Raw genomic sequence first — 10,534 nt, 5'->3', positions numbered from 1 at the left:
AGTCTAGGCATGGTCTAGGCTGGTCCTGCCTGGGGTAGGAGAAGGACTAGAAGGTGTTTTAAAATCTGATTTGCCATTGGATTCACAGTAGCCATCTACTTATTACAAGCAAATTGAATTTTTCAAAGGTGATGAAAATTTCAAAATGGTTACTTATAAAACAAACAAACAAAAAACCACATTTAATCACTAATGCAGACGTCATGGGTGGAGGGCTTCTTCATAAGGGGTGGGAAGCCAAGCCCTGAGACATTCATCATCAGTGACCTCTTTATTTCCAGACTCCATGACGGGAAGCAGATAACCTGGGAGCCCTGGAGGCCCAGAGCCACCCACATGTTGATGCAGTCCTAGAGTTTTAAACCCTGAAAGCTCAGGCACTTCAGCATCTGGTACTTCAGCCAGCTGGCAAGCCTCCAGCTGAACACTGCACTCCAGCAGGCAGCCTTCAATTGGATGAGTTTCTGCAAAATATTTGTGTTTGGATGTAATTGGCATTTTCCATTTTACTAAGGAATTTTTAGCCTACTCTTGCCACATCAGAGACCACTTTTGTTCTGGGTCAACAGCCCACAGCAGCGCTTCTTCTGCCCATTTCTCTGTCTCTGTGGTGTGTGGGGCTACCAGTAATGTGGTGCTCTAGCCTCTAATTGTTAGATGTATTTGTGTGTTTCAGAAATAGCCAAAGGTACCCTTTGGGTAAAGGCTTTGCCATATGGGTTTTTGAGGCCATTGCACTTGTTTTTGGAACCATCTGTAAACAGTTTAGACAGGAATTCACCTCACCTGTGCTCTTCCACGTTCAGAAGTCATCCATCTCTCTTAGGAAGTAGGCACATTTATTTTTCTATCCATCAACTAAAAATAAACTTGCAATTGTGAGGACTTAACAGTTCAGACAGAGCTAAAATTTGTGATGTAGAAAACGTTTTAAGTTGCTCTGGAGGAAAATACAGATATATGAATTCAGATACATATGAAAGAACATAGCCAATCTCAACTCACTGACAACTAAACTTCTTTGGAAGCTGAAGCACAAACAAGTTTTATCCACTTGTAATGTTGTTCTCTTTTCTTCCGTCTCCTCTCCTTTCTCTATTGCATACAACTTTCAGTGAGGTTCACTGAGGATTAGTCAATAAAATCCTATTGGATTATTCTAGTGCACTTCTTAATGGTTCTTAAGAAAGTTGTTTTTCTTTCCTCCCTCATCTGGGACTCATCTGGGTGAAATCTCACTCTGCCTTCTTCAGAGTACAGTAAGTACAACAAGGGTTTTTTCACAGGGCAAATGGCTACCCACACCGTTAAAAGGATGAAGCTCTCTGCACTAAGTGCTGCAACTACTCATCAGAGGAATCACTCTTTCACTTGTGTTGTTTCATAGGAACAGGTAAGTTTGTCCTGCTAGCACTTAGTGCTGAACATTCATGTCAGTGTGGTCAGTACAGTTCAGGGCTTGGTATGGTGATTCACTGTGCTAACATAGTCCTGTAGCTTTTGGATCACTCAGAGAATAGGTGGTATATAGCCTGTGAAGCACTGTAAAACACTGTGTTTTTTCAATCTGAAGAGAAGGGCTGATATTATCTAAGAATCTTATTTCTGAAAACCACTCTGAAATTAAAAAAGACAATTTTGAAACTTGAGCAGATCTCCAAACTTCCACTAATACAACAGATCTGAAGAACTAATCACGAGTCGAAACAGAAAGTAAGTACAAATATTTGTGTTACCTTACCTGAGGCTTGCCCTGCCCATTTGGCTTTTCTAGCCATGGCTACCTGTCACCATATGTTCAACAGTGAATCCAGTTTAAGAGGTGACCTCCCCTATGACCTCCACCAGTTATTACTATTACTCATTCTTAGTTCTGGTAAAACAACATTTTGTGTGACTGTTCCCACAGCTGCACTTGTGGGAACATAGACTAAATTGATCACATTTTTTACATTTCTTTTTAAGAAAATTTTGTTTTAAGCCAATCCATTTAAAAATTCTTTGGAGAATGGCCTTGATCAAATCCAGAAGAGAAACTTTTGGAGAGGGAATTGGGGAACACAGCTGGATACAAATGTAAATATGGAAGTGAATTTTCTGCCAAAGAAATATATGTTTGTGTGGAGAGAGGGCTGTTTCCCCCACACACATAACAATCCACTGAAATTTAAAAATTGAAATATTGCAATTAAGCTCTCTTTTTATCAGTTTTTCTTTTAATGGGCAAATTCTAAAAAATTGGAAAGAATTTGCAGAACAGGACAGCAAGGAAGAACTGAAGGCACTTGGCTTCTGGAAGCAAGAAATAATATACAAAGCTTATTTCTGAGCTACATCAGGGAGCTGATCAAACAGATCATGCAACCCTACTGCTACCAACATGACGGAGGACTTGGGAACTTATGACCAGGACTGATTTTGGTGGAAGCATGGACTTCCTTGGGCTTAAATGATTTATGAAATTGCATCTTTAAAAATAATTTTATCTGTGCAAAGCCTAATGCCTAGGCCTTCCAGGGAGAGGTTAGAGTTGTTTTCGTCAGTTGTTTTTAAGGTCCTGTGGTGACAACTTGGGGTATCAGGAGTGATGTGTGACAGCACAGAAGGAAACGGGATTCACAGGACCCTGAGGAAATTTGGAGGAGCTACCATATAACACCAAGCATCAACTAAGCACTGTATGTGTGGAATCCTTGAACCAACTTCCCAGACCACAAAGTCTGCTACATTTCCACAAAATCAGTTCTCAGGGTAGGGCAGCATTTCAGAATGCAGAGAGATAAGCAAGGGCAGCTCCACTGGGTTTTGTATCAAACCAGAGTTGTCAGCTCCTCTTGCATTCAGGTGCACCAATTCCATCTAGGTTCTTTGTTACAGATGAAACAATTTCAGATGAATTTCTGGAGGAGAACCAAACCTATTAAATATATAAACAAAAAAACCTTTTCCCCAGAAAGGTAGAATGTAACAGATAGCTTATTAGCTAAGAGTAAAGTCTGGAAGAGGATTTAGAGGAATTCTTTTCCATGTACCAAATCAATCCACAATAAATTAGAGAGTTTGATATATAATAATTGCTTTTCCATACTGGAAAGGACTGAGCGTTAGCCTCTTGCCAATAAAATAAGTTTGAAAGGTATTTTGTCTGTACTCATATAATATCCTTACTTGCTTTCCCATGATGGTTTTGGTGACAGTGACACTAAAAATATTATCATGGTCATTCAAGTTTTTCTGTGTTCACATTAAATTTTGTTGCTACAGCCAAATGTCTAATCAGCAATCAGCTGGAACATTCTGAAGCCAACACTAAACCTTCACTATTAAGTGCAATGGCTTTAAGTGTTCATTCTATTATCTAGAAAGAGTCATACATGGTGAACTGATTCACGAGTTATCTGACCCATCTGTAGTATAATTGCTTTGTAATCATCATAATTATACAGGGGATGAATAAGGCCCATTGAGTTTTAAGAAGCAACAAGAAGATTGATTTCTGTATTTCCAGAGATAAAATGTTCAAGGCAGTGATCATTCATCAGGATTCAAAGAAGGGCTATGTCAATCTCAACTCAAACGCTATGAGTGCTGGCATAAAAACATCTTTAACTTGCTTGAAAATGAAGAACAGCACTGGAAACCTTGGGCAAACTTCCAAAAATTGATTCCTGCCTGACTTGGATGTACACAAAGCACGATCAAAAAGTTGTAAAAATTCAATTCTTAGTTACTTCTCAGACCCACAGAGCATTATGCACAATATCAAGACTTTGGTATATAACCCCAGAATGTAAGAGCTCAAGGATCACCTTCAACTTCTAAGGGAGTCAGAAGACTTTGCAGGTAGTGAGTTTATGTTACATTTTCTATTAGATAATAGGCTAAGGTCTCAACCTAATGTATTCGTATAATCATGTCAATGTAAAAGGTGATCACAAATAGCAGCTACCACCAATACACTATTCATGACAGTTCGAGTCAGTGTGCTGAAATTGTTGAGCAGTAATCTTTTGCCTGAATTTGAACAAATTCTGAGACTGGCACAATGTATTATATTCAGAAATCTGGATTCTGATCTTTCCTTATAAGCATTAAGTACAAATGTACAGTTAATTAAATCCATGAATTGCAGTAACACTGAAGACTCAAGTACATATTCATACACATTTAAACAAACAAACAAACAGGAAAAAAAAAAAAAAAAAGGCAAGCCAGCAGAAAGACCTGTAGTGATTTATCTTCAGAAGCTGAAATGCTGAGGTTAAACAGATTGTTAACATTCATATACCACCTGCCATCTTAATAGACTTAGGCCATAATAGGATGCAAGACTTAGTATAAATTGCTGTTGTATCTGATCTCATAAAACTCAAATTTGTGTGGCACTTAGACATAAGCAATAAAAGCTTGATTCTTCAAGGAAAGCAAAATCAGGTTGACTCAGAAAAGACAGAATATGCTTAACATCTTTCTTGAACTAGGCCCAGTGTCTGACTGTTAAATCTGAAGGAAACCACCTTTTGATGTACTTATTTATGGAGTTTTAAATCAACACCTCTTTTTTATTATGTATTTTAACAGTGCGTTTTTTACATTGCATTTTTGCATAAGTATTACAGGGTAATTCTCATGCAAAAAGCTACCTACTGGAAACTTAAAGCACTATCTAGTAACTTAACACAATTTGGAAATGTTTTTGAAATTAAAAAGGATGTACATATAGTGTTTTTAAAATGATATTTAACATATGTCATAGCCATGAGTTTTTTCTATTTCTCTCAGAAGTGTTAAGTGATGAACATAAATTAGACTTGATTTTCTCCACACACATAAGCTTTCCTGGTATAGTTTTAACACAAAGGAAAGATCTATTTCATACTGTGTGTATGATGTCCCATTGCTTTGAGCCTGTTTCCTTAGGAAAAGGAATAACTCAGTAATCCTTTGGAGCACTGAATGAAAGCTTCTAACAAATTAATGACACAACACTCTAGCCAGCTTTCCAGAAGACAAGCTGAACAGCTCTCCAAAAAGTGCTTCAAGAATGTAGTTACTTGTGGCAGATGAGCAATATTTGAAATCTTGACTATCTACCTTTAGCAAAACTAAGAACAGAAAACAGATCTCTTGCAGTCAGTGGACTTGAAATGCTGCCCCTTCAGGGAAAACGTGCACAGTGAGCTGACCTGTAGCAATGCAAGTTTGTTAATTATACTGTTACCTTGACATCCTTTCTTTCACATCCCTCCTTTTCATCTGTTTCATTTATGTGTTGCATCTGATCATAAACACGCACAATCTATGAGAAGGATTGTCTCCATATGGCTGTCTGTGAGGGGCATAACACAAAGGATTCACAACTCTGGCTGTGGTCCCTGGCTTGACTGCCTTAAAAAATAATGTGTATTAGATGTTGTCTGTCCACGGAGATATATAATATATAATAGCAAATATTTCAGATGCACTTATAACAAGATAACATGATTGTTTAGGCCAAGGTCTTACTCTTTTAAGTAAATTACAATGAAATATGTACTGATTGTCTAAAGGGGATTTTTATGACTAAGCCTTGTTCCCTTACAGCTCGTTGTGTCAGAATTTACTTTTTCATTCTTATTCTGTGTGTTATCTTCTCAGCTAAGTCTGAAGTATGAACCTAGCAAATTAAAGTGCTCTTCTATCACTGTGATGATGCTAGTAAAAACAAAACAAAACAAAAACAAACAAACAGAGCTGTGAATGTCTATATCAGATATTAGGAATTTCTTCAGATACTGAAAAACAGTATCTGAAACCTGACCACTCATTTCATTCATCTGTTCTAAACAAATATCTGAATTTACTGATATATCTTGAAGCTAAGAAGCTCATTGGTTCACAAAGCTCTATCTCAAGTGGCTGCAAAAGATAATAATTGAATAAAAAGGTCTGGACTGTCCAGATGTTAGACACTACCTCAAGAAATATAGGCTTTGACTTTGGATTTTACCTAGGTGGACAGATGGCTAGCCAAATGAATGAGCCTATGGCAAAACTTAAAATATATGTTGTAATCTTGTTGGATGATTATGCAGAAGAATTCCATGAAGTCTTACTGGGACTGTATCTATGTCTCTTCTTTTCACTTGAACTAATTTTCAGTCATCACCCTTCACTGGTGTATCTATTTTTAAAGTACATTTCCCTTTGAAAACATCTTTATACAACCTGAACAATAAGGGTAAACAAGAAAAGTTTAAATATCCTGCAGATATTTGCCAGAGAGATTCCCACTGCAGAATAAAGGGAAGAGTCAAAGGCTCATGCTAGAGGGTTTGTCATGAAGATCTTACAAAAAAAGCACTTATTACATAATATCTACAAATAATGATAAAATCCAAGTTAAGAGAAAGCTGTGGAGAATTTTCTAATGAATTCTTTAGCACATTTATAAATGAAATACTTTATTTCATTGAGTATGTGTACCTTTGGGGCTGTGAGAGTTTCAGTACCACTACAAGAAGAAATGTGATAATCATTTGCTCAATTATTTGAAGCCCTTTCCTTCCACTAGCACGTTGCCTAATAGTAGATGAGTTAGCAGATAATAGTGCCACTGCGCAAAGTACAGCTGGGTAGAAGTGGCAACAGATTGTCTAATTTCTAAGGGCTTGATTTAGCCTTAAAAATATCACTCTGGTTCTGCACTGTACAAGACAGATGGGTTATTTGCACAATTAGGCCTTAAGTGTTAAGTTCTTCTCTTGATTAAAATGTCCAAGTCATTCACTGCCAACTACAATTTAAGTTGTGTGCATCTATTACAGGGAAGAATAAACTTTTAAATATTTAATGATGTGTTTTTCAGCTGATAAAAAAGAGCAGGGTAGAAAATTTCACATTTCTGTCCCACATTGTATCTGCTCTTAATTTGAGAAATCAAGCCCTTTATGGATCATGACCAAATATATTTCTGTTTACTGAAACCTCACTTCTCGTTAAGAGTCTGGCTCTGCTCCATCAGTGAACAGACTAGAATTTTTGAATTAACAGCTTTCTAACATTATTTATTACACTGTCAATTTTAATGTAGTGCTCTTTAACTAAAATCAGAACATCTGAGCCAGCAATAGCAAGATGTCAGTATCTTATCAGCTTGGGAGCCTGGGCTCTGCCTGTATCAAACCCCTTCTACACTGCCAGAGGGACAGAAGGGAACATATGGATGAAAAAGAAAATTACATCCATCAGCCTTTAATACCCTTGGTCACCTGCATCCCTAAGGATGAGTAAATAGGCTTCACAGACTGCCTGTGAGCTTGCTTGCTCCTACAGTTACAGAGTTTAGACAACATGCTGTGCTGTGTGCGTGTGCCCAGGTGCTGGCAGCAGGGCTGCCAGGCTCCTCGGTGAGGATATACCCCCTCTGCTGCATATACTCTGATCCCCCCACTCTAGTCTGCAATGAAATAAAATGGGATGCTGGGTATGCTTCTTGAAAATAATTCTACTACCTTTGATCCCATCCATTACAGCACCTTGTTCTATACTGTCATCTAAAAAAAAATTAGCTCATCTACACTCAAACAGTGCCAGGTGGCAATTGTTTTCCTTTACTCCCTATGCAAAGATCAGAAATATGATTTTTAAATCAATATATATATATTTGTTTTTATTTAACTCAGAATAAATTTATTTTACAACCAAATAAAAGCTGGAACTAAGCACAAATTGTAAAGGAAGAACTTAAGGGGCTATATTGCCACATTACCACCTGGCATTATGCATATTTGTCAATGCATATTTTGGAACTGTGCAGAGACTGCCATTGTAAACCAAGATTCAATATGCTGCCTTTACATTGAACTTTTCAAGTGCTCTTCATTAGATCATGACCAACAGCTGCATTTTTTTTTAATATTCTACCTTGCTGGATGGATTTAAGGGAAAACAGGGATGTACTGGTATGTTCTAAGTGCAATGGTGTTTTGCACCAAGGAAGTGCCACTTCTTTCAGGATCTCAGCAAGAAAGGCACCAACACTCAAAGCTGGTTATATGGTTTATTGAGATAAGAATGGAAATTACAGAAAAGATTACAGGAATCTGAAGTCCCTCCTGAAACTGGCAAGCCCAGAACTACAGAATCAGACAAGCCACTCCTGGTGTACCATGGCATGCTGCAGAGATCGTGTCCTTCATGAGGTTCATCAACTGTTCTTCAGTTTTGCTCACAAGATGCAGCTTGCTTCTGTTCTTTTCCATAAAGAATAGGATGAAATTACCTAAAAAACAATGTTGAAAATAAAGCCAGGGCACAGGTGCAGGGCAGTCCCTGTGGCTGAGGTGCAGCCTATCTCTCTGGCAAGCCAAATGGCCCACGGGAGCCAGCCCCAGAAAAGGGGCACTCAGCCCCCCCAGTCCTCCTCCTTGTCCATGTGAGGGCATCTTCCAGGCTGCTCCCAACACAGCCGCCTTTGGCCACGCATGGGCCACCCCATCACAGAGGCTTGCTGAGGTCACAGTGGCCACCACTGCCCTGCCTTTGCTGTGGGCCCTATAAAATAGGACCCCTGCAGCTGGCCCACCATTTGCTGAGCATCTAGGCCCCATGACTGCCAGCTTGTGCAGCAGCAACAAGACTAGACACAGCAAGGCAAGCAGCAGGCCACTTGGTGTGCGAGGACAGCAATACAGTCTGGTGAAGCACCAAGAAGGAATGCACTGGACCAGAAGGAGATGTGTCATGGGCAGAGGGATAGCACTGGTGGCACAAGAGACACCAGTGCCCAAAGGACCTCTGGCACCCAGCCCACAGACAGATACAGGTGGTACCATTGGCACCGCAACAATGCGGGGAACAGGCTGGCACCTCAAACACCCAGTGGCAGGGGGCCTGGGCCTTACCATAGGAGCAACGGTGATGTGGGGCAAAGGCAGGAACATCAGGCAGACAGCCGCAGGGAGCAGAGGTGTGCCCATAGTCTGGGACACAGTGCAGGACCCAGTAATGGCCGTAAACCAGACGGCAGCGTCAGACCCATGCATGAAAATCAAGCCGACAGTGTCATGGGACAAAGGTGTGGAACTGGAAGCCCCCCTGATTTGGCACCCTGGCCTGAAAACATTCCATTTGGGCAGTCCTGAGCAAAGACTGGCTTAGCCTTCTGCCCAACACCGTGGAGCCCATGGAGCTGGATCCATCAGATGTGGAGGAACAGATGGAAGTGGATCCACCTTGGCCAGAAGAGAGCTGGGACTACTGTGGCATGTCTTTGTGCTCTGCCATCTGAGAGCACCAACAGCATCGCAGGAGTGCCTGGTGAGCCCCCTACTTGTTGCTCAGGCTCCATCGCAAGCATTAGCTTGGAACCACCAAACACCATGGACATCCTGAAGGCTTGCGGCAAGATGTCCCGCCAATAAACAGCTCTTGCCAGTTCTCAGGGGTTGTGAGTGCTTGTCGCGCGCTCTCCGTCCGCGTTTTTTGGGGGGGGGGGTGGGGGGGAGAGAGGGCAGGGGAGGAATGGGGTAAGATTGTGCCAGGGGAGGTTTAGGTTGGATATTAGGAAAAACATATTTTCCAAAAGGCTTGTTAGGAATGGGCTGCCCAGGGAAGTGGTTGAGTCACCATCCCTGGAGGTCTTGAAAAGACGTTTAGATGTAGAGCTTAGGGATATGGTTTAGTGGAGGACTTGTTAGTGTTAGGTCAGAGGTTGGACTCGGTGATCTTGGAGCTCTCTTCCAGCCTAGGTGATTCTGTGATTCTGTAATACAGATGCAAAAAGCACTAAGTACTGCCACATATGGAATCCAGACCTCATTTTGAAGAGTCCCTTGGACAGTACATTCCAGTGCTCTCACCTCAGTAAAAGTATAGTTCCCAAACAGGTGCATGTAGTATTTGAGGGACACAAGACAATGCACTATACATACATTTATTGAATCCATATTGAATACATGCAACTTGGTTACTTATGCATTGATTAAGCATACCCTGATTAATAATACTGTTGTATAGAGCAAGTTGCATGTCATCCATTGTACAGAGACATACACCAGAGTAATCATGGATTACTCTGCTGCTAAGCACTCACAGGCTACTTGGGGTGCACCTACGTATATGGGAAGGCAGAAAGCATGCATATCATTAACTCATTGTACACGTCTTCCAGCTGCATCATTACAGATAGTAAAAACTGCATGGAGTTGTTAATGAACATTGGTGGCTTTTCTTATCACCTGATGTGGTCAGGATCCCAAAGCGATCACAGTGTCCAGTTCTTTGCTGACACAGATAGCTAGACTTCAGTTCCTATAAAATAGTCAGCTGTCATCCTTGTTGGATAGACTAAGATGGAAAATCCAAAGGTTGGTTGGACTGGATTGGAACCTAAATAAACTGACTGCCAGAAGAAATGCCTAAAGAATGAAACACTTAGGGAAGACAAGTCCATTTTCAATAAGAAAACAGCAATTTCCAGTGCAGTGTCTCTTGTGGGCTCTCTAATCAACGTAGTTTCATTATGCTTTTTGTCATAGTGAATTTTTATTTA

Source organism: Oxyura jamaicensis, chromosome 1 (assembly GCF_011077185.1).
Source record: "Oxyura jamaicensis isolate SHBP4307 breed ruddy duck chromosome 1, BPBGC_Ojam_1.0, whole genome shotgun sequence".
Classification (NCBI taxonomy): domain Eukaryota; kingdom Metazoa; phylum Chordata; class Aves; order Anseriformes; family Anatidae; genus Oxyura; species Oxyura jamaicensis.
The sequence above is the reverse complement of the archived record's forward strand: the minus strand, read 5'-3'. Positions refer to the sequence as shown.